The sequence below is a fragment of the Helicoverpa zea genome, chromosome 8, assembly GCF_022581195.2.
Source record: "Helicoverpa zea isolate HzStark_Cry1AcR chromosome 8, ilHelZeax1.1, whole genome shotgun sequence".
Classification (NCBI taxonomy): Eukaryota; Metazoa; Arthropoda; class Insecta; order Lepidoptera; family Noctuidae; genus Helicoverpa; species Helicoverpa zea.
In genome coordinates this window covers 10380222-10402554 of record NC_061459.1, presented here as the reverse complement: position 1 = coordinate 10402554, position 22333 = coordinate 10380222, and the positions used below count along the sequence as shown (strand labels likewise).

At 35.5% G+C, this 22333-nt stretch overlaps 1 protein-coding gene across 3 annotated transcripts in view; it reads right to left on the bottom strand.

Moving 5' to 3' along the window:
- LOC124632695 (CD151 antigen) overlaps positions 1-22333 on the bottom strand; it is a 142519-nt gene that overhangs the window by 17654 nt on the left and 102532 nt on the right. For 2 of the 3 annotated variants that reach the window (XR_006984660.1, XM_047167640.1), the window contains exon 3: positions 5970-5990. The exons of the other annotated variant lie outside the window; for it this stretch is intronic. The gene's annotated coding sequence lies outside the window, so the exon portion shown is untranslated. The remainder of the gene's footprint in view (positions 1-5969; positions 5991-22333) is intronic. 3 annotated transcript variants of the gene reach the window in all.

Here is a 22333-nt window from a genome sequence, read left to right as displayed (position 1 = left end):
GCAGTGTTCTTGTTTCATCCCTTTATTAGTATGGAAAAGAATCACCGTCAGGTTTCCTAATGAAATATTCATTTAATTACTTATTCAAAAGCGGGAACACTTCCGCGTGTTACGGTACAATGTTTTTCTTACGTTGAATACCTAACTGTAGACAATTGTGTGGTGAATACAATTTATTTGGGACGTAAACATGCCGTAAGATCGAGACTGAGGTACTTAGTTTTCATATTCATGAAACATTTAATTTTTCAGTAATAATTTCCGGTAGCTACGTCAAAAAAACTCAAACACTTAGGTCCTACTTAGAATCTAATTTAAGCACCACTTAAACTGGCGGCCTCAAATAGTCCCACTTCAATCAAAGTAATGATGTTAACGTACCTAAGTGTGGCTCTGAAACCTCTTCTTAAAGTCAAGAAATTTCCAGAAATTGATTCAACAATTTTCTGTTATGTGTTTTAAACGACATCGTCGATTTTCAGCGTCCAAACGTTCATTTGTAGGCATTGGAGACAGGTACGAAAGTTATGGAATAATGCATTTTAAATTACCATAAGCTGGCTATATTGACAAAATGTGCCAGAAATTAATAATCAATCTTATTCAAAATAACAAACTCAGGGAGCTTATGTACAGTAAATATAGCTGTTTTGCATACTGTTTTTGACAAGCTGTCGAAAGGGCTTATAATTTCTCGAATATACTTACTGAGGAAGATTTTATCCGTAAATATATTAGATATAAACTTTTGTTTACTCGTAGCTTTAACAATGTTTACAAATTCTATCAACTGTATCGTTTGGCTCGGAATTATTTACTTTTAGGAAATGTGTAGTTTGATGCTGCAGGCGGAAAAATATGAATGTAGTTAGCTGCTATTTCTCCTGATTTAGCTATCGAAAAATATCAGCTTCCAATTCTTGGAAAATGCGTTCTGATTTCAGAATTCAAATTGTGCCCCGCAAATCAAACCCCACTTCACTACGCGTCATATTTACCCGTACGACACGAATCCGCTAGTCGGATCATAAATGTGTGATTGCGTACTAAATCAAAACGTTAGAACGATAGCTATTTTCATCGCAACGCTAGTTTTGTTTGTTGAAGCAGTATGAACCACTTTCCATTTGTTTGCTTGGCCATTCCGATCGTGATACACGAGAGAAAAGAGTTAGAGGGCTCGCGTGCACTCGTTTTAATGCGGTAATGTTTCTAGCAGTTTTACTTTAGAAATGCTTGATTACTTTTAAATCGTTTGCCTCCTCAGACAATTTTTTTTTGTATAAAATTATTACATTTGTGTATATTATATTTTTGTCATCTATATTGCAATCACAAATGAAATATACTGAAAAGTTTTCGGTTAAAAAGTAATCTATTTTCTTTATGATCTCAGACAATTTCAGCGTTTATATAACCTTGCGATTCAAAGTTGTGCTCAAGCAAGAAAAGTGAATTACAAGAGCCCTGTGTAAGGTAACGTTTTAATTTACATTTAAAACGCTTCGCTCCCCGTCTTGGTAGTCGAGAGTACTTCTTAATATCAGATAGATAGGCCAGGTAAGCCGTAGCTCCCTCGTATTATGCCATTAGTTTTTATTATATACTGCGGTGTAACAAAGCAGAATAATCAACAGTGAGTGAAGGTCGTGAAGGCTTAAAGTTTGAAAGGTTAAAATCGCTTGTTGAGTGCCCTTGTGGCCGTTAATGCTGAAAAACTGAAAAGTGCTTGCAAAATGGAAATACGAGTAGATTTACAATTCTATAGCAGTACACCATGGAAATATTGTGATACATAATTTGTTTTTATTCTAGTCAGGTCCGGTCACTCGTCACTCATTTGTTTTAATTGTTTACTGAGTTCTAACATAAATTCCAGGAAACAAGATAAAAAATACAAAAGTTTTGATAAATTGTTGATATGTATTTGTGAAGTTCGCGTCGGTATTATTTCTGGCTGCATGAGTTTCGATAACAATTGTAGGCAAACGTTTGTTTCTCTCGTTGTAAATTGCTCGCTGAGCTGTTCCCAAAGGTGATTTATTCAACCAGTTCGGATGGATGGCAGCGAACAGTTGATCCAATGCATGTTTTTGTTTGTTTGCTAAATAAGAAACGGGTTGTTGAAGCGTTTTTAGGACTGTGAACGTGTTCGTGTTTGGTTGTTTCGACATCAATTTCTATTTGATTATTACTAAATTCAATGATGGAAATATCAACTTATCACATAATTTCAGAAATAATACAAACTTTCATACTTCATTTATTGATCACATTAGTTCCACTTGACTCATAATTCAGTTAGTTTCCTCAACTAGAATTCTACCACCAAACGTAAATCGAGAGCAAACTGTTCGAGCATCAATTAACACGAAAGTTTACGATGTTCTTATAATTTGTTCGGTGCTCAAGTTGCACGGTTTTGTCCGCTGAAAGTGTATCGGGGCGGCTGAAAGTTTCTACAAGCGTAACATTTGCTACGAAGTGCACTTTAAAGTTTGCCACGAGCCACAGACGTCTGTGCGAGGTCGATTGGGGATCCCTAATAAAGGGTCTAGACGACGGATTGCTGTTTTAGCTAAATAGTTGCAGGCTTCCAGTTTGGAAGAATTTCATTATGCAGTTTAGCTGGATGTGTAATTTCATTTTACGTTATTTCAAAATAGAGTACTTATCTCTCTGTCTTTCTAATATGCATTCGTCCTTCCCCTAAGTAAGGAGCTGGCTTCCAATTTAATTAAATGCGGCTTTATGTGACATGGCCATTTATTCTTCACAATTCAGATCGCCTAATTTACACGACAGCTTTTTTGTGAAAATCGTGAAAGACTTTGACTGCCCTAAAGTAACAATATTTATAGATACAGTAGCTGGTAAGTAGCCGCTAATATTATACTTAAAACAATCTTAAATATTAACCATCACCACGATTAAATAAAAAACGTGTAACAAATAAAAATCTCCCATTACGCAAACCAAAAATCCGTGTTCCTGTAAACGGTAGCACTCTCTGGAGATACGGTTACTTACATAATTTTCTTTGAAATGGAATTATTTTATGCAAATGGCGGACAACTTATGGGAGGTATGCATAGATATAATATTACTAAACAAGATTGCGCACGCTCAAAATATATATTTACGAAAATGAACTCTATTCTAACGCAATAAGGTACTAAATTGGTTGCATAATACACAGAGGCAAATCCGAGCCAAGAGGGATAGTTCGAACGGAGGCTGTTTGTCTCTTTCTAACACCTTGCCAGCATAAAAAAAAATGTTGTGATCAAAAGTTTTGTCTTCCCAAAAACAATTGAATCACTTATATTTTTATCTTATTTTAACAATTGTAAGTCAACAAATTAATAACAATCGCATTAATTTATTCGTATTTATTATTAAAACATAAACAACATAAATTTTTATTTTGCTTTTTTTTATTTTCTAGCGGTAACCCTGAACATTCTTGGCGCGTAATCAGCATTTAAAATTTTGTTTATATTTTTTTATATTAAATCAATTTAAACTATTAAAATGGTGAAAAAGTGTTGCGTTTCTACTTGCAAAAGTGAATCCTATGGTGGTTGCAATATATCGTTCCACAGCTTAGCTAATAATAACATTTTCGTAAACCAAACAAACTAGGGTGCCCATGAATTCTTGTAACGAGTCAAAATATGGATGATGGATTTTAAAACTGTTGTACTATTGTTATAGCTTCCCAAAAAATGAAGAAAGGCGACATAAATGGCTCAGCAGTCTATATATGAAGTAGAAATACAAAAAAAAACAGTCTTCACTTCGAATCTTCCTGCTTTTATACTGCTAATTTCCGCTAATTATTAAAAGCCTTTATTAGTATCTTAAGGTCACAAACTGCGTAAGTTAAAACTTCAATACTAATCTGTGTTTAATAATCTTAGCAAATTCGGATTTGTCTCACATAGCTTAATCTCATAGTCACCCTATTAGAAAGGGACAGACAGCCTCCGTACTAACTGTTTCACTCGGCTCGTTTTTTGGGTTTATATGCGCAGTCCTGTTTACTAATATTATGTCTATGGAGGTATGTGACTGTCGTAAAGATTTTATGCCTCGTGCCTCGTTGGAACGCGTGTATGTGACAGTAAGTATTCCAGTAACTAATGTAATTAATTAGTGTATGCTGCAGTGTTGATAACAGAACACATGAATAAGAGACTTCACCTCCTCCTGAACTCGACTTCACGGTATGTGTCAAAGTATGGTAAGTACTTATATCGGAAAAGTCCAACTTTGTAAATAAAGAAAATAGCGTGGTTTGTGTTGTTGACTTCTTTTTCAAAAGTACGATATGTTAAATTTTATTTCTAAAAATAAATTACAAAAAACATATAAATGTTTTGTAACGAATGTTCTAAATCAATGAATACATTTGACTGGACTTACGGCTAAGGCTCTAGATCATCAATTCTGCAATGCTCGGGCAGATGATTCGGTTGATTGATTGCTTTTCGATTGATATATTGATCATTGATTGCTTCCAAGAGTAGATGCGTAAACCTCGATAAAATCGATTGTTTCGAATAAATCAAAAGTATCATTACAATATGTGAGTAAAGCACTGAAATCTCAAATTAAGTCAAGTAATATACTGTATTTTATAACTTCAAAATCAATAATTTAAAGACCAAATTTAATTGCTCCCGAGTGTAATTAAAAACAAATCTCTCATGCTTACTATAGCAGTTCCTTATAAACTAAAATAGTGTGGGTATAGTACGGTGAGGTAACAATGAAAATCCAGCAAGTGTAATTACGTCCGTGACTTAGCTAGTCATGATTAATGTGCTTACTTCTCAAGTGGCTAAGAGATTTAGTTTTGGGTACCATGAATATGTACCATAGGAACCTATTACTGCGCGCATATTTAGAACTTTGTCATGTGTGTGTTTAACTTTCATTCATACATTTTGAAACAAGGTTTTAAAAACGTACTTATATTTTTCAGGAACTTTGTATCGAGCTTTCGTGAAAATGAGACAATATTCATGGGCATAAAATGATTCATGCAAAAACAAATGAACAACCGTTGCTAATCGCTAATTCATTAAGATTGTCAGACGCCGAATAAATTGATGAGATAAGATACACGAAAGACAAATGATCTTGTGATTCTGCGGGAAAACAAAGCCGATGAGGTGACCCACTAATTGATTCGATTATTGGATTATATTGATGGTTATCCTATACCTTAGTAAGATGAAGCAAAGGATTTATCATAATTATGAAGGTTGATAAGATAGATATACCTAGTAGTATTATGGTAGATAGGGTGTTTTGACCATTGCAGTTTTATAGATTTTTGTAACTTATACATATGCTTGCTGTAGGTTTATTATCCCAGTTATCTTTGTACCAAAGTTGTTCAAAGAACAAGAAGACTAAAATAAAACATAAAATACTAGCTGGTGCCCGCGACTTCGTCTGCGCAGGTTTAGTATTTCGAACAATATGTTCACAAATTGTAGCCTATGTGTTATTCTGATGTATAAGCTATATAATTGTAAAGTTTCATTAAAATCCATTCAGTAGTTTTTGCGTGAAAGAGTAACAAACATCCGTACATCCATACATACAAACTTTCGCGTTTATAATATTAGTAGGATTTACCATAACTGTACATAAAATAAAAATAGTTAGAAAACATCGCAGAAAGCGCAACAAAGGGTATCTCGACGTGAATAAGGAGGAACATTCGACACTGCGAGTCTGCGAGGCTTATCCGGATAAAGCGTATTCATCTCATTAAAAGCGCGACCTTTTGAGAGTCTTTCCATGTTTCAAAGCTGTGTACTAAGGAGCGTTTTAGTCTACATTTTTGAAGGAGCCCCTGAATATATCAAAAAGGGTCACGGTATGCGGGCTTCGGAGTAAGCCAGGTCCCTTCCGGGGACGGGACTTGCAGAAGATTTGTGTTCAGTACTGACCTGTTCTTGGGGGTTCGGTATCTGAAAAAAAAGAAAAGTGTATGAGATTAAAGTTTCTAAGGTTACCTACATTCTAAAGTGTTATCAAAGAATATTTAAAGTGGTGATATGTGACACGTTTGTATATTTACGCAATATCCCCAAAGTAAATATTTAAACATACTTTCACAGCAATTAATTTGACACCAAAAAGTTTCGAAGTCAGAAGTAAGTATCGGCAAATATTACCAAAGGCACATTAAATCGTACACTCTCGTAAATATATTATAAGTTGCGCTGAATTTCTCTTTGAAAAGGCCAAATTATATTACAATTTGCTTAAGTAATTACACATCTTTCATGTTTATTTTTGTCATTTTCCTTTAATAATTAATATCATATTAAGCTTTGGTGAACTTAATGTACGCAGCGCTTGCCCGTAAATTCAGTATTTCTCTTCGTGACTTATTTTTATTAATTTGTATTTGGTGATAAAATTAATTTTGCACTTTGTGGATGGTGGTAATGAGTTGCATAAATTCGCTTTTGACTTTCCATCAGCAAGTTACTTAATTGAATTTTTAAGTTTAATGAGTAAAACTCATCAAATTGCGTATACTTTATTTAAGAACTTATCTGATGATTCGATTCTTTTGCCATGTTTGTCACTGATGTTTAATAAAATTAACAGGTACCATAGTCAACAACGGCAATCGTAGGGTCGACGACCGCTTTGTCGAATTCAAAGCTAGGACGGAGCACAAAGCCGAAAAGCTTTCTATATCCTTAAAATCCCACCTTCTCTCTATCTGGCATTTATTGAGTTAGAATAAAACAATGCTGAAAGCAAAATTAAGGCTTAAAGCAAACAGCATTTCAGCGTTTGTAATTCTAGTGCTTTGTTAGAGACTTCAAAGTTCTTTTCTCTTTAACAAAAAGAAAGTAAACAGACATCAAAGGAAGTGGTTCTCGGAAGCCGGCACGTGCCTAAGTTGATCCAAAATTTAGTCCTTAGAGGACACATATGCGCATAGTGGTTGAGAATTGTGTGCAGTTAGGAATTCTTGAAGCGAAGCTAAAATACGGGACACGATGGCCGAAAATTTTCCTCTCTGCAACCAGTATTTCGAGGAAACTAATTCGGAAATGGAAATCGCGCTTCACTTGTTAGTATCGCGAATTGTGCGCGAAAACGACTACATATTGCTAATATTACTCGTACCAGAAATGTGGACGACTGGGATTTGTGATTTTCTATAACTCCCTCGGTACAATGTACTCCATTATTTTTGTATATTTATAGCAGTAAGTACATGATCTTTTTCTTTTGCGTAAATAATGCCTGTATTTCTTTCTATTATTTTCTTTGATGCACTTCAGAATCCTCACTAAGAGTACTTAATCAGTTTTGTATTCACACATAAAATAATGTAAATGAAAGCTGAAACTTTTTAAAGTACGGCAAGCTCGCGCAAACAATCAAAGCAGAATAAACACGCCCGCTCCGCGATAATATCACTTGAACACCATTCTCACAACAAAAGATAAAAAAATGTTTCTTTATTTTGTAACACATTGGTGGAGCTATAAATATACTTTTTTCTTATCGCTGCTGTAAAAGAGAAATATTGAAGCATTTCACCTTCTAAACGTGAACAGCACGCATCAATAGGTCGCGTCTCCGACTAACTGAAACGAGGATTTCATTTAATTACAAATAGGAATGAATACGTGACAAAACTTTTATATCGTTTACGGATACGATACGGAATTAAAACTACGTCAGGCTGTTTTCAGAATCATGAATAAAAAGTATCAATCCTTCTCCGTGTGAGAGGAGGCCTGTGCCCAGCAGTGGGACAACAAAAGGCTGTAACAGGGGAATAAAAAGTATAGTGCTTACCTATTTATGTATACCCATGTTTTCTCTAATAGCGGTTCCACGGTTCAGTGAAATAGAAATAAAGGTATTATTAGGAAGCGTCAGGTCGATTGACAACAGCGGCAATAGCCACTGGCCAGTAACTGATTTCCAATTGAAGTCGCGTCGAGTATTTGTGGTTCCTTTGATCTGTGTCAAACGTATCCCCGCGGCCCCGGTCAGGTATGTCTATGTAAGTGTGATGTTACAAGTGAATCGGCACAAACAATGTTACGGCTCCGATACGAATCACTTATTTCTCTAAACGGCCTTTTCGGGTCGGTTACCTTATTCGACAAACGTTTGATGTTAGTATAGGAAATAGATTCATTTAACCTATTGATTTTGCGAGGTAGGAAGCCTCAAAACTAATTGGAAACCACATTTTGGGAGTGTGACATGGTCCCGATCCCGAATCAATGGAAAGGTAATTTCTGTGTTAACCAAACCTCCTCGGTTTGAAATTCGATAACCACATGCCGCAGTCAGATCCTGAATAGGACAGACTTCATTCATTGGTTTGGAATAGGATCGGAACATTCGCAAGCTTCCCCTGTGTGGTACCGTGTAGCTCGAGTGTACGTCCGTTGGTCGGACTTGTACCTCTTTAACTAAGTGATCAATCGTTTTATGGGCATTCAGCACCTGCACATTTCAATCAGATTGTCGATTTTCTATACTAATAGAGCGGAGGTTGTGATCTGGCTATTTTGTGTTCGTGAGTAGGTAATAATTGGTATTGAAAGGTAATAATGTGCTCCTGTGTTTTATTAAAGGCATATTATACATAAGTTAGAAAGTTATTTTAAATAGTTTAAATTATTTAAATTTAAGATAAACTTTATTTCAATTACAGCAGGCACCACTTTCCATTTGGTCGCATAAATCAGATGAGTAATATACCAATCAACGAGTGTCCTTGGAACTGCCCACCGTGTACTAGGACCGCATAACTTACAGGAGTCAAGATAGCAGTCAAGAGTGTCAAGATATTACGTTTTATACACTATATACTTAAGAAGATAATTGAACTGAAACGTTCTGTTTATCCGAATAAGGTCCAATTAAAAAAAAAAACTGTAGTATGTGCAACACAACTGCTGACTATACAGAAATGAATTTTAAGCAGTGCACAAAAAAAAACTGGTGGTCCAGAATCATTAACAGAACATATCTGCATCATCAGTAAAAAAAAAAAATTTCATTCTTTTGTCCGCTCTAAAATCAGCAAAACATGGATACCAACTATTCTTACGCGCTTGGAGCAGCGCTCGCGACAGTAAATCGGTTTCGCGTTGCCGCCGTGCCAACTATGACGACTGTGACCGTACAATCGGTTACAAAATGAACATCTTTCTATATCAATAACTTTTCTTTTTTCTACTAAAACACAACAAAATAAAAATATACGTATCTATAAAACTTATTTAACTATAAGTTGACAAAGTTTGCGCACTGGATAAAATTCATTCCTGTATTCAAATTATTTTTGGTAATTACATTTTATATTTATTTTCTTGTTTGTGGATATTTTTATCTATACAATCTCTTTGCTAGTTATGGGCTCCTGGTACTTTTGTTACCGGTACAAAAAGTATCGAGTCACATTTTCGGGTTTATAAAAATGCCCATGTTGTCTTCACCGTGTTTTAATGTAAATTTTATTATATTTATATGAGAGCTATTAAAACCTTTACCTACATCGAAGTTTTTCATATAAAATTTCTTCTATCAGTTTTATTTCTTACGGTACTCTGATACGTGAAATTTTATGCGGGTGACGAAACGAAATTCAAAATTTAAATATTAAATTATTTATTTTGCTCGAATGACCAATTGGGATTTGGTGTATGGAAAAAATAGTTGGTGACCAATCGGTACTAATGACAAATTGAGAATAACTCACATAAACACCGTCGACTTCTCATATTTCAGCTCTGATTTCGTTCAAAATAACTATTAAAGCAGTTGAAATATTAACACCTTATTTTATCAGTCCCATTTCATTTATTACGTGTATCCCAGCAACTCGTTTATCTAAAGCATCGGTATGTTGAAGCATTTCCACTAATGCGATGTTTATCACTCCTACTTCGTGTAATGCGGTTATAAGTGTCAATGTATCTTGCTACAAGCTTGGATAAAGGCTGAACACTTGGATCATTTAACTCACTGGATTCACCATGAACACAAATGATGCAAAACAGTCTGCCAGTTTATGAAGGGAACGCGAGGCAACGTAAAACATACATAGAGATTGATTACTCAGCCACTTTCGATTACATTATTATTATATTCGCACGCACGTGTCAGATTTAACAAACTTATCAGCAGAAAAGCTGTCGCATATATGTGCCTGCAAGAGCAGTGCTCTTGTAGACTTGTACCTTTAGCAGAGGTGAAGACACAACAATGGTGTCTCCGGTTGGTTACATTTTCTAAGATTGAACACGACGACTGAAGGCAGGAACAAGCTTCTAATACCCCACGAGATTATACTTAACGTGGCAACCTCACTGTGTTACTGTTACTGTGACATGTGACGTCACGCATGGTGTAGTTAGGGTATCCATACTTAGCACAATCTTGTCGTAGAAATCACAAGAGAACATTAGTCTGAGTTATGTAAGCAATTATTCGGCGGTCAAGGTACTTCAGTGCCCTAATCGAATTGCCCCCAACACGGCTACTCGGCCAGATCTTATCCCCTGAGGGATCATTATAAGACCGGTCGGCTTAGTACTGGCCTTTGGAAATTTGTTAGCCGCTGAGATTTTGTAAATCAACCTTAATAACCTGAAAGGTGTCTGTTTACTTATTAATTTTTGTAGAACCTGTTACTAAATTCTTGTCTGTAAAAATAATTAAGGATCATGAGATTAGCTCGCAGGTATTCAACGAACTTGTTGTAAGTTACGATCGGAATTTTGTTATTTCCAAAATTATGTTGAAAATTAATTTCTGAGTTTATTACCCTTAAATTCTAGACCTAATTGGAATTCTTTGCCTTCGGATTTCTATTAACATGATATTTATTGTCTATATTTTGTCGGATTTAATTAAAGTAAGCTCTTACAAGTTATTAGTTCTCCGTTGGTTCTCTGTTATATTATTCATCATTTTCATTATTTCAGCCAGAGATAATAACACTTGATCCTGTGAGATAATTACATTGCTAACCGATGACGACACGTTACATCCCGAACATACGTATTATTATAGTTACGGAATAATTGTCTGCTGAGATAACAATCCACACATCTAACGTAGATAAAATTTTATTTCTGTTGATTATTTCGTGATAAAAGGTCAATTTGTGAATCATTAATTAGTTTTGTTTGTGGTTCGCGATATTGATTATCGCAATAATGTGTGCGTGAATATTTTATTACGGTACTTAAGGTAATTGATTTAATTTAATAGATAATACAAGCCCTCGGCTAAATGACATTGCTTATTCAACATTTATACAGTTAGTTAGGTATAATATTAATGATATTGTAAGCTTCCATACAAATACTCCCGAGAAAGACAAAGGGATTTTTCTATTTAGCCATAAAATAAAAGTTAGCCAGGAGATTTGTTTGCTCACTAATAGTGGCCTTAAAGCAGAGATCTGGCTGTCTTAGCGCTGAGCAATGTTCCCTAAGCCGAAGAAATGCGGGTTTACACCGACGGAGTTAAGGCCGCCGATGGCGAGGATTTAACAACTGTCGTGTGCACCAGCCTTAATTGTAGGACCCTACGTGTAAGTGGGGAGATGAAAAATCTTGTGTTTTACCGCCAAGTTCGTTTTCTTTGTATGTTTTATGTGGGGGACTTTGAGAAATATAGAGATATATTTTATGTTATATTAAGAAGAACATTGTTCATATTCAAAACCCTTACCCTTACCCTTAGATATCGATTTAAATGTTTAAAACTGTATAGGTAATGTCTAAAAAACAATTTGGAGTTTTTAATTTTGCAAACACAAACATAAGAACTTTGTTAGTGTCAGCTTTACCGAATCCCGTATCCATTTCAGGACACTACCTATCCAAAGTTATTACCAAACAGTATCCATATCATAAAACTGTTAAAACAATGTGAATCTAATTTAAATTTTAATTAACGCGTTATTAATTCAATCCACGAAGTTTTATAGATTCCGACGGAATTTCGGTAGGTACGAAACTGTTTCGTCCGGGGAATGGAATAAATACTGTTCCCGATCCCTGAAGAAAATGGTAAAGCAAACGTTTATTACGGGGATTATGGAAATGAAATCTCCATTTTATAGATAGCCGATTAGATTATGCTCTCCATTTTTACGGCGTGTCCTAGCGTCGATTATGTAATTATTTTGAAGATATTTCGATTTTATGAGGGGTTTTGCGATGTTATGCTATATTTATTGGCGAAAGGGAAGAAAGGAGATGTAGTAATCTTATACGCGTGTGAATAGTCGCTTTATTTATACGCTTCTTACTTCAATATATAAAGACACCTTTCGAAGATGCTTTATTCTTCATATCCTTGTGACGTCTAACGTTGATTCAAACTTGGATTACTTATAAATGGTAGTAGTAGTTGCATGTGTTTTTATGGTAGCAAGTAACTGCTCTTAATAAAATTACAAATTGCCTGAGAATAAAGATGATTTGATTTGATTTGATTAACTTAGCAGAAAATAAACAAATCAAAGATCACTGTTCATGTTGTCCTTACTGAGTATTTTCTGAATATATTCTGACTTATGGTAGTTCAGAATAGACAATATTAATGCAGAAAGTTAGTAATCAATAACATCATTTACAAAGCGCCCACAGGCATCTTTATGTGATCCCGAAGTGGTACGAATTAATATTCATAGCTTGCGCCCACGCCTACACAGCGGCTGAAATTGTCCCGATTTATTCCTAATTACTACGCTGTATATCATATTAGACCCTTGAATTTTATAACTTTAGATGGTTTTCATTCAAATTAGGGAACGAACCTTCGTATATTATGGAAGACTAGTTGTTTTTGTGGTTTCGCCATCTATTTAACGCACCGAGTAAGAAAATCGTATTAGTCTCCAGCTTTCCATCCATATTAGTACAGCCATATTGTTTATCTTCGCTTAAAAACATTAAATCCACTTTCGTATTTTTAATACCTATAAATTAAGCATAGTAACAAAAACAATTTTGATTCGAAGCCAATAGACATTTTGCAAAGCGCACGACACCGTCCGGCACGGTTCAGTTACTGCATTCAATTTGTTTTTTTGCAGACGCCGATTGCCGTACATATCAAACAGTTGAAGCACAACGGACCAATACTTCGGACATTGAAAAACTAGTCTCGTACTCTCATACATCATATCTTTGTAACTTCTAAAACAATATCTAGACGTATAATGTCGATAGCAAATCCAGTGGAATGTCAAACGCATGCCGTGGAAGTGATATATTTTCCAATACAAAGTGCCTCGCAGCGTGGAAAATGGCAATGCGTCATTCTTATAGAACAACGGTAGGGAGACAGAAGGAATTAAAGTAGTCGATTTGTTTGGAGTCGATATCAAACGAGCTGTGTCTGTGTGGTTGACAGACGCCTTTGACTTATGAGAGTGTCGACCGACGGTGTCGCGTTACATGAGAGCTGTATTAATCAAATTGCTTCGCTTAGACAGAAAAAATGATTTGTTTTTTTACAAAAAAAAATATATTACTTTTACGTAGTTATTTGAAGCCTACATATAACTATACATACATCTGGCTAGCGTGCAATGGGGCTTTTATCAGTTCACGTACTTACTCGAATTCTTGCTTAAGTTCTTACTAACATTTTTCTGTCTTTACAATTACTTTTCCTTAACAGCTCAAAATTGCTCTCTGATTCGCCAATGTCCCAGTTGAGCTTACCTAGTATACTTAGTTATGACAACTCAATAATTAACCTGTGTGACACAGGATCGTGATAGCACTGATAACAATGGAGTATATTATCATCATTATGGGAACTATACATATGTTACTGAACAGTTATGTTACGAACTACGATTACTGTCACATGTTGAAGGTTTCTTCTTAATAAAATGGGTATTGGAGTAATAAAACAATTGATACTGAAGTTGCAAATAGTGCACAACATTTAAAAAAAACTAATAAGATAGATTCATTCCATCGACCTTTCAACTAAAACATTATGTTTCCATAAATGGCCGTTCTTACAAGTAATATAAAAGAGCGAATTCATCTATTTGGGTATTTAATTTGCGGAGAATTCTCATTTGGCACGTACCCAACTAGAACTAAGGGAATTTCAACCGCAATTCCGATGAACTTTCGCAGAAACTAAAAAGTTTTTATTCTCTCTTTTTTCATGTTCATCGCCTTACATGATTTGTTAGGGAGGTGGTCAAGGTTCTCATTCCTCTTTTATGTGAACATCTCCAACAATCGCCACTGCTGTCATTTTGAGTAGAAGTAAGATATCATACTTGAAACCATTTTTTCAGTTCACCAGAAAAATAATGAACGCCAAGACAGAAAAATATATCTTCCATTGTTACTTTGGGCACTTTAATCAAATTAAAAAAGTTTGTCGTCCCAAATGGGTGAACAAAAAGTGAATTACTGAGGCAAAATTTATCTGAGAAAAAAGTAACCCCAAAGCTAGGTGTTGTCGAGTCATGTTTAATACGATGACGGTGAGTTCTTGCCAGTAGGACGGCGGCTTAATCGAAAAATTCCTTCAGACATTCCGCAAATACTTGCATGATTGAAGAGGCAGCCGACGGACGAACATACGCCGCCCCTACCTGCCAATATTTTGAAATACACGGAATGTGACGATGGAATTCTATGAAAATAAACAGAAGCCATACTCGTAAACGTAAACATTCGAGTATGAAGTAAAATTATCTGATTTAAACATCCAAACGAGCATTTTGAAGTAGTATAGGTATATTTGCTTCATGAAGGCGTCGGCGTACTGTCTACTGATTCTTAGGTATTTTAGTAATTTGTACGCTTATTTAACCTTAAATACTAACAGTCTGTGGCGAGCGAGGCCAGTTAATTGAGTTCGTAATGTAAATACAAACCACATGGCCTCAGCAATGCTTGTGTAAGAACCCTCTCGGACCTTTTTACGGCATACTTCAAAAGGATTTATAGTGGTGCAATTTCAACGTTAATTTTACTGACGAGTGAGTTTTTAGTCAATGAATATTTGGTTACCAAAAGGTAGGAGGAATATTTACTTAATTCTTGTACTCGCCTAGTCATTAGTGCGCGCGTTCTGGCGTAAACGGCAAATGCACTATTACGGCCTCACAACGCCGCAGTTACAGGAACAATAAAACAATAATTTGTACAGAAAATGCAGTTTACTCAGACGTTATGGTCATTTCGGTGAAGAACGCTAAAAATATTTCATTTGAATTTCCTCTGTTAACTCGAAAGCGTTTAGTAAGAGCTTTATCGTGGCCACAATAAACATTTAATATTTTTAAAGTAAGTACGATGTAAGTGACTTTTTGAAAGAGCCTCAAGAGCGAACAGACATTTCTCTCGCAGATAATAGTTTTAGTTGTTTGCAGAAAATATAGCGGTGAACAAAAAATGTGTGTTAAGAGACAAGATGTTGCCGCCTGTGCCGGGCATGCTCATGTTTCTTGTCTCCGCAGTAAGCGCCTTTGATCTCACTTTTATAATATCATGTTTTATTATAATCTTACAGTATATTTACTTCAACTTTTCTACGTGAAAGGACTTTGTAAGGAGCTTCTGTACATGTGCGTGCAATAAAATATAGAAATAAGTTTGTTTGCGGTTGGTTTGCATGCTGTAGCACGAGTCTGGAATACGAAATCTTTATTTTTGTCTTAAGATAAAGGATCGCTCAGTTTCTTTTGCCCATCAAAACAAATATGATGTATGAATGGCTGTACGTGTTTTATGAGCAGACTATTTTGTCTTAATTTTCCTTGAAAAGTCGAGAAGAAATGTATAACCGCCATGAATACTTAAACAGAAAATAATGTTCCGCAAAGTTAACGCATTTTGTAAAGCTCGGTTGTTATCTAATAAAACCCACAAATATTTTGCTTCCTGCAGAATCTTGTAAGATAAAAGCTGAGATTGTGGCTCAAGTTGAACTGTCAGGAGTTTAATTAGGAGTGCGATGGTCAGGAACGTTCTTCCAGGAAAAACTATTTCATTGAAACAATAGGAAATAGCTGCACTTTATTTTTACAGCAAGAATATTTTGACGTTTTATTTTAAGTTATTTCTAAGGTTAGAAAGAGTATTTTTAATTACTGTTAAAACTAATTACGAAGGTATTTCCGTTAACCTGTCATGAACATGCAAAGTACTCTTCAAGTTTGTAAATATTGAAATGTAGAACTTTTAGGCGGGTTAGCTGTCATGGTAGCCGGATCGTTCTATTAATTATTTAATAAAGTGTATAGTTTATACTATTAATAGAAATAATATTATACGTATATACTATATAGGTATGCTATTATTTTGTCTCAAAGATTTTGCTGTGAAGTTATAGTGAAAAACTATAAATAACAACTACAAATATCTTGATTATCCTACTTGTACCTATTATAATGAAGAGTAATATTTATATAGTTTGAATTACAACAAAGCCTTAAAAATGTTCTGACTTTTAAATAAAATCAAAGAGAACGGATAAAACCTTCGAGTTATTTAAGTAGAAGCTGCGGTAAAGAAGTTGATCCTATTAAAAGTTATGGCGAGGTCTTCAGACGAATCAATAGTTTCGAATTCCAAACCAACTCCTTAAGGGATGCTGCAATTCAAATAACATCCTTCAGATAGAAATGGTGAAGCTAAATAAAACGGATTTTTCATGATTATCTACACAAATGTAATATTTGTGGTGACTCTGTTGTAGGTGATGAGAAATTGGAATACGAATGTTTTAAAAATCTAGACACACGGCAGTGTGTCCGCCAAGTTCGAGCAAAAAAAGCGACACACCGGCCGTGGGTTATATTACACGAACCATTTCGGGCCAAATTCGACCCCCCTATAACTCAAAATCTATTTTGTTCACGCATATCAAATTTCTAGTATCTGTTGAGACCCCCTCACTTATCTAAAATACAAAATTTCATTAATATACCTATTGTAGGTCTTGAGATATTGACGTCAGAAAATCGCTATTTTTACTATACACTCACTGACTGACTGACTGACTGACTGACTGACTGACTCACTCATCAAAAACCTAGACCACTTCCAATGGTCGTATTGACTTGAAATTTGGCATGGAGGTAGGTCTTTATGTCAAGGTAAAGGGAAAAATCTGAAAATGGTCAAGTGTGAGTCGGTTTTAAAATAATGAAGGTGTTTTATACCCCTAAGGAACTAAAACGAACTAAATTTATCTATATTTATATAATATATCTTCGAATGGTCGTACCGATCTGAAATTCGTTACAAAGGTTTGTATTTAGTCAAAGTAAAGTAAAAATCTGAAAACGGCCAAGTGTGAGTCACTTTCGAAAATAACGAATGTGTAACTTTGATCTACAAACATAATATATGATAACATGTCATGTCAGTCAGTTGGTAAATCTAGTTCATTTCTTTGTAAGAAGCGTGCATATTAAAAAATCTGAAAGATAGAATAAATGAGTCATTTCCTTAACTAACTTAGTCATATGAAAAAAACCATTGTCTGTAAAGTCGTTTTACTGACGATAGTTGAACGTGACAACGTGAGTAGCTGCTGATTGTGCCTCTTTGTCGCTCGCTGCGTGCTCTCGCTTGCACTTCAAGCCTTAAACGGAACGCCTTTTTTTTTTTTTTTATCGACGTAAAATCATCAAATGACCCCTCCCGCTGTGGGTTAGCAGCGGTGAGGGAGTGTCAGACTCTTACTGACTAAAATCGTCGTGTTCCGTCATAGGCCTTTTATGTACCAGGGCCGCGGTATCTCTTTCGAACAACCCGCAGCCCCGGCAGGCCTTGGCCCTGCTGGGCCCCGCTGGGGTTGCTGACGTCTCTTTGAGGAGCGCGTGGAACAACGCGCGCCGTCGACACGGGTCTGTCGTCTAGGAAGACAGAGGGACGATGAGCCACCCGAACTCACCGCCCACAGACCCAAACGGAACGCCTCAGAGCGAGGTAACGCCGCATGAGTCATGTTTGTTCGTGCGTGCAGCCGGCTCCATCGATTTATAAGACGTTGTCACGTCAAAAAATAAAATAAACAACCTTACAAAAATAAATGAAATCCCACCCAAAACATAAATGTGAAAGACTGCCAAGTTCGATAATATGGGAACGCTTCGCCTATAAAAGAAATGAGATCTGAATAAGTACCAAGTTCCATACACATACCTGAGTTAAAAATAGTTACTTTTTAATGATGTTACTTGGCAAGTTTTAATAGAAAATTAAATACTTGATTCATTGCATTTAGTAGGTTTATAACAAGGTGTGTGAAAACTTGCCAAGTAGCATCATTAAAAAGTAACTATTTTTAACTCAGGTATGTGTATGGAACTTGGTACTTATTCAGATCTCATTTCTTTTATAGGCGAAGCGTTCCCATATTATCGAACTTGGCAGTCTTTCACATTTATGTTTTGGGTGGGTAAATATAATTTGTATGAGGTAACAAAAGCTGATACAACTTAATTGGAGTTGTTCGCAAAAACTCTTACAATTTTGCTGTATGAATCAAATTTTTAAAATTTTTATTTCAATACTTTTGTTTTTGCAAATATTCGAGCTTCAAATTATGCTGATTCTAGGAAACATGTGAAATACGCATTCTCTGTTCAGAATATTCGAGATTTTCAAGAGGATCCCTTGGCTTTGCTGAATTATTTTGAAATTCGTATGAAGGAAGTAATCAGCAAATCAGCCACGAAATCAGCTAATACGTATGGTAATGTAGATGAAATGGAAGGGGGCTGTATAAAAAGTGTATTCAATGAGAAGTTATTTGTGGCGGGCGCGCCTGAGGCCAATTCAGTCGGAATCACATGGAGAGTACCTCCATTCTGCGACGTTGACAAATTGCCTCCTTAAACGCCAAGGGAAATTATTTAAAAAACTCCCACAATTTTGCCGCATATAAAATTAGACTTATTGCTTTTCTAAGAAACTTTTGAAACACGTCGATAATGCTGAGATGCTATTGACCCAATAATGAGCTTTAGTTAATGTATTCGTGAAGAGGAAAAATATCGGGTTAGATTAAGATCAGTGGAGGGGCAACGGAAGATAAAGCCATTAGCCGCTTTGTCTGATGATGCTCTACGAGCAATATGTTTGGCGTCGGAAGTGAAATGTAGCTCCGTATACAAACACGCCGTGTACAATAATGAGGACGAACTAATATCGGAATATATGAGGGGTTCTTGTAAGACTTCATATCTAGAGTTACTATAAGTAGCAATATAAGTATGTGGTGTTTCGCCTCGTACCATTTTTATAACGTAAAGCTTTTTGCGACATATACTGGGAAGGCTACTATTTTCTCCAGAGCAAATAAGTGAGACGTAGAAGGACAGTGCAATAATTATATGCTTCAAAGTGCTTCAAAATGCTCATCGAGTTAATTATATGTTTGTGTTTACACTGACACGCGAGACGATAGAGACAATATTAAGCCGTTTATCTTATGCGCTGATCCTTTAGCCGTAAATATTGGAGATACCATCGCTCTTAAATATTTTATGAAGCTTTCTAATCATGCTCCACATAAAGGTACCTGAAGGTAACCAACGTGGGCTGCGCAGTCGGTTAACGAAGCCATTTTGCAGTAATGCGAGTCATTTGTGAGCACCAGGAACTCCGGAGAGATATAAATCCGTGTGAACACCCCGATAAAGGGTAGGTATGTTATCGGAGGATTTCGTCTTATCTCATCTCGCAGGCGCTCTTTATCGCCCCAGGTTCGAGCAAAGTGACGCTTAACGCCGATTGTGGAAATATAAAAGGGAGTAATTTCAAACGACATGTGGAAGTTTTTGCGAATATTTTATAGCTAAACGATTTGGAATAAAAAATGAATAATGCCTTTTCGTATACGGCATAATAGAACCGGTTAAATGACGTGTGACGTACGTGGATCTCATGCTTACATTCATCCCGCGATTATTGTACACAATACCGTAATACGGGCCAATTATTGTAATGACGTCAAAATTTCGGTTCCATTGGGCGTCGGCTTATATTTCTCGTCAAATCAACCGAAAAATAAAGCCTATTTTCAATATCGCTTAAGCTTGTTTCTATCAGGGTTTTTGTTTACTTTAGCGTAAAATGTTTTTATTCCCAAGTGACGTAATTTGTGGCAACACTGACTGACGGGGAAAGGTCAAGAAATAAGTATAAAAAAAATGATATTTTCGGCTTGAATTTTATGTTGAGAGTGAATTTTTCGTTATTAAATTGTGTTCGCTTTGGAGTTTCTCTTAAGCATTTCAGAGAGATGTCAGTATATTCAGATCTGTTCGGTTGTGGGAAGGAAGTCGGATTTCAGCTGCGGTGTAATATTGTCTGTCTGTTGTAGTCGTGGAGGATATTACGTAGTTAAATCTAGACACACGGCAGTGTGTCCGCCAAGTTCGAGCAAAAAAAGCGACACACCGGCCGTGGGTTATATTACACGAACCATTTCGGGCCAAATTCGACCCCCCTGTAACTCAAAATCTATTTTATTTACGCATATCAAATTTCTAGTATCTATTGAGACCCCCTCACTTATCTAAAATACAAAATTTCATTAATATACCTATTGTAGGTCTTGAGATATTGACGTCAGAAAATCGCTATTTTTACTATACACTCACTGACTGACTGATTCACTGACTCACTCATCAAAAACCTAGACCACTTCCAATGGTCGTATTGACTAGAAATTTGGCATGGAGGTAGGTCTTTATGTCAAGGTAAAGGGAAAAATCTGAAAATGGCCAAGTGTGAGTCGGTTTCAAAATAATGAAGGTGTTTTATACCCGGTGTAAATTTATACCCCTAAGGAACTAAAACGAACTAAATTTATCAATATTTATATAATATATCTTCGAATGGTTTGTATTTAGTTTAGTTAGAAGTAAAATAGTGTAGTTAGAAGTAAAATAAAAATCTGAAAACGGCCAAGTGTGAATCACTTTCGAAAATAACGAATGTGTAACTTTGATCCACGAACATAATATATGATAACATGTCATGTCAGTCAGTTGGTAAATCTAGTCCATTTAGTTAATCTAGTTCATTTCTTTGTAAGAAACATAGTGCATATTAAAAAATCTAAAAGATAGTATAAATGAGACATCCCTTTAACTAACTTCATCATAAGAAAAAAATAAAATAAACAACCTTACAAAAATAAATGAAATCCCACCCAAAACAAAAATGTGAAAGACTGCCAAGTTCGATAATATGGGAATGCTTCGCTTATAAAAGAAGTGAGATCTGAATAAGTACCAAGTTCCATACACACATACCTCAGTTAAAAATAGTTACTTTTTAATGACGTTACTTGGCAAGTTTTAATAGAAAATTAAATACTTGATTCATTGCGTTTAGTAGGTTTATAACAAGGTGTATGAAAACTTTCCAAGTAACATCATTAAAAAGTAACTATTTTTAACTGAGGTATGTGTATGGAACTTGGTACTTATTCAGATCTCACTTCTTTTATAGGCGAAGCATTCCCATATTATCGAACTTGGCAGTCTTTCACATTTTTGTTTTGGGTGGGATTGTAACTCACTTGAATATTCTATACAATATTTCTGTCATTCCTCATTATTTCGTATCAAGAGATTTTTTAGAATTGTGTGTGTTTTATTTCATATAAAGTTCTAAAAATAAGTCTATGTAACAATGTATATTAAATTACATAATCTTTAAATGAAATTAGTCTAATAACTTACTTGTAACGAAAAGGATGTATCAGTTCAATACCAATTCTTACACAAAAAAAACAATCTGAGTGTTCCACGGACTTGCATCATTTTTATGCAATTGGTTCGAACAAACAATTCTATGCAGAGACACTCCGCCTTGCAGCCACGCTCTGCGGGCCATACAAATTATTTGATTCGTGCGAGAATCGAATTCACGACACGTAGCTTTGAAAGTTGACTACATAGCTACGGCATGACTTTAACCTCAATCTACAAATAAAGAAATATAGACTAAGGTTCTTAACTTCATTGAATATGAAAAAAATACTTTAATACCACCCCTTTCACCAGTTCCCCCAGTTCTTGAAGTTTGCTAACACCCTACTCAAAATAAATCCATGTGATTTGAATTTTGACGAACGCAGCATTAAATTAACGAAATAACTATAAAGTTTCGAAGCTAAAGCTTAAAACTTCTAACACAAGGCCACAGAAGCTGTTGACAGTTAAAGTCTTGTCTCCATTCCCCAAGGGATAGCTTCCGACTAGATAAGAAACTCCGAAGCCGACGTGGGACAC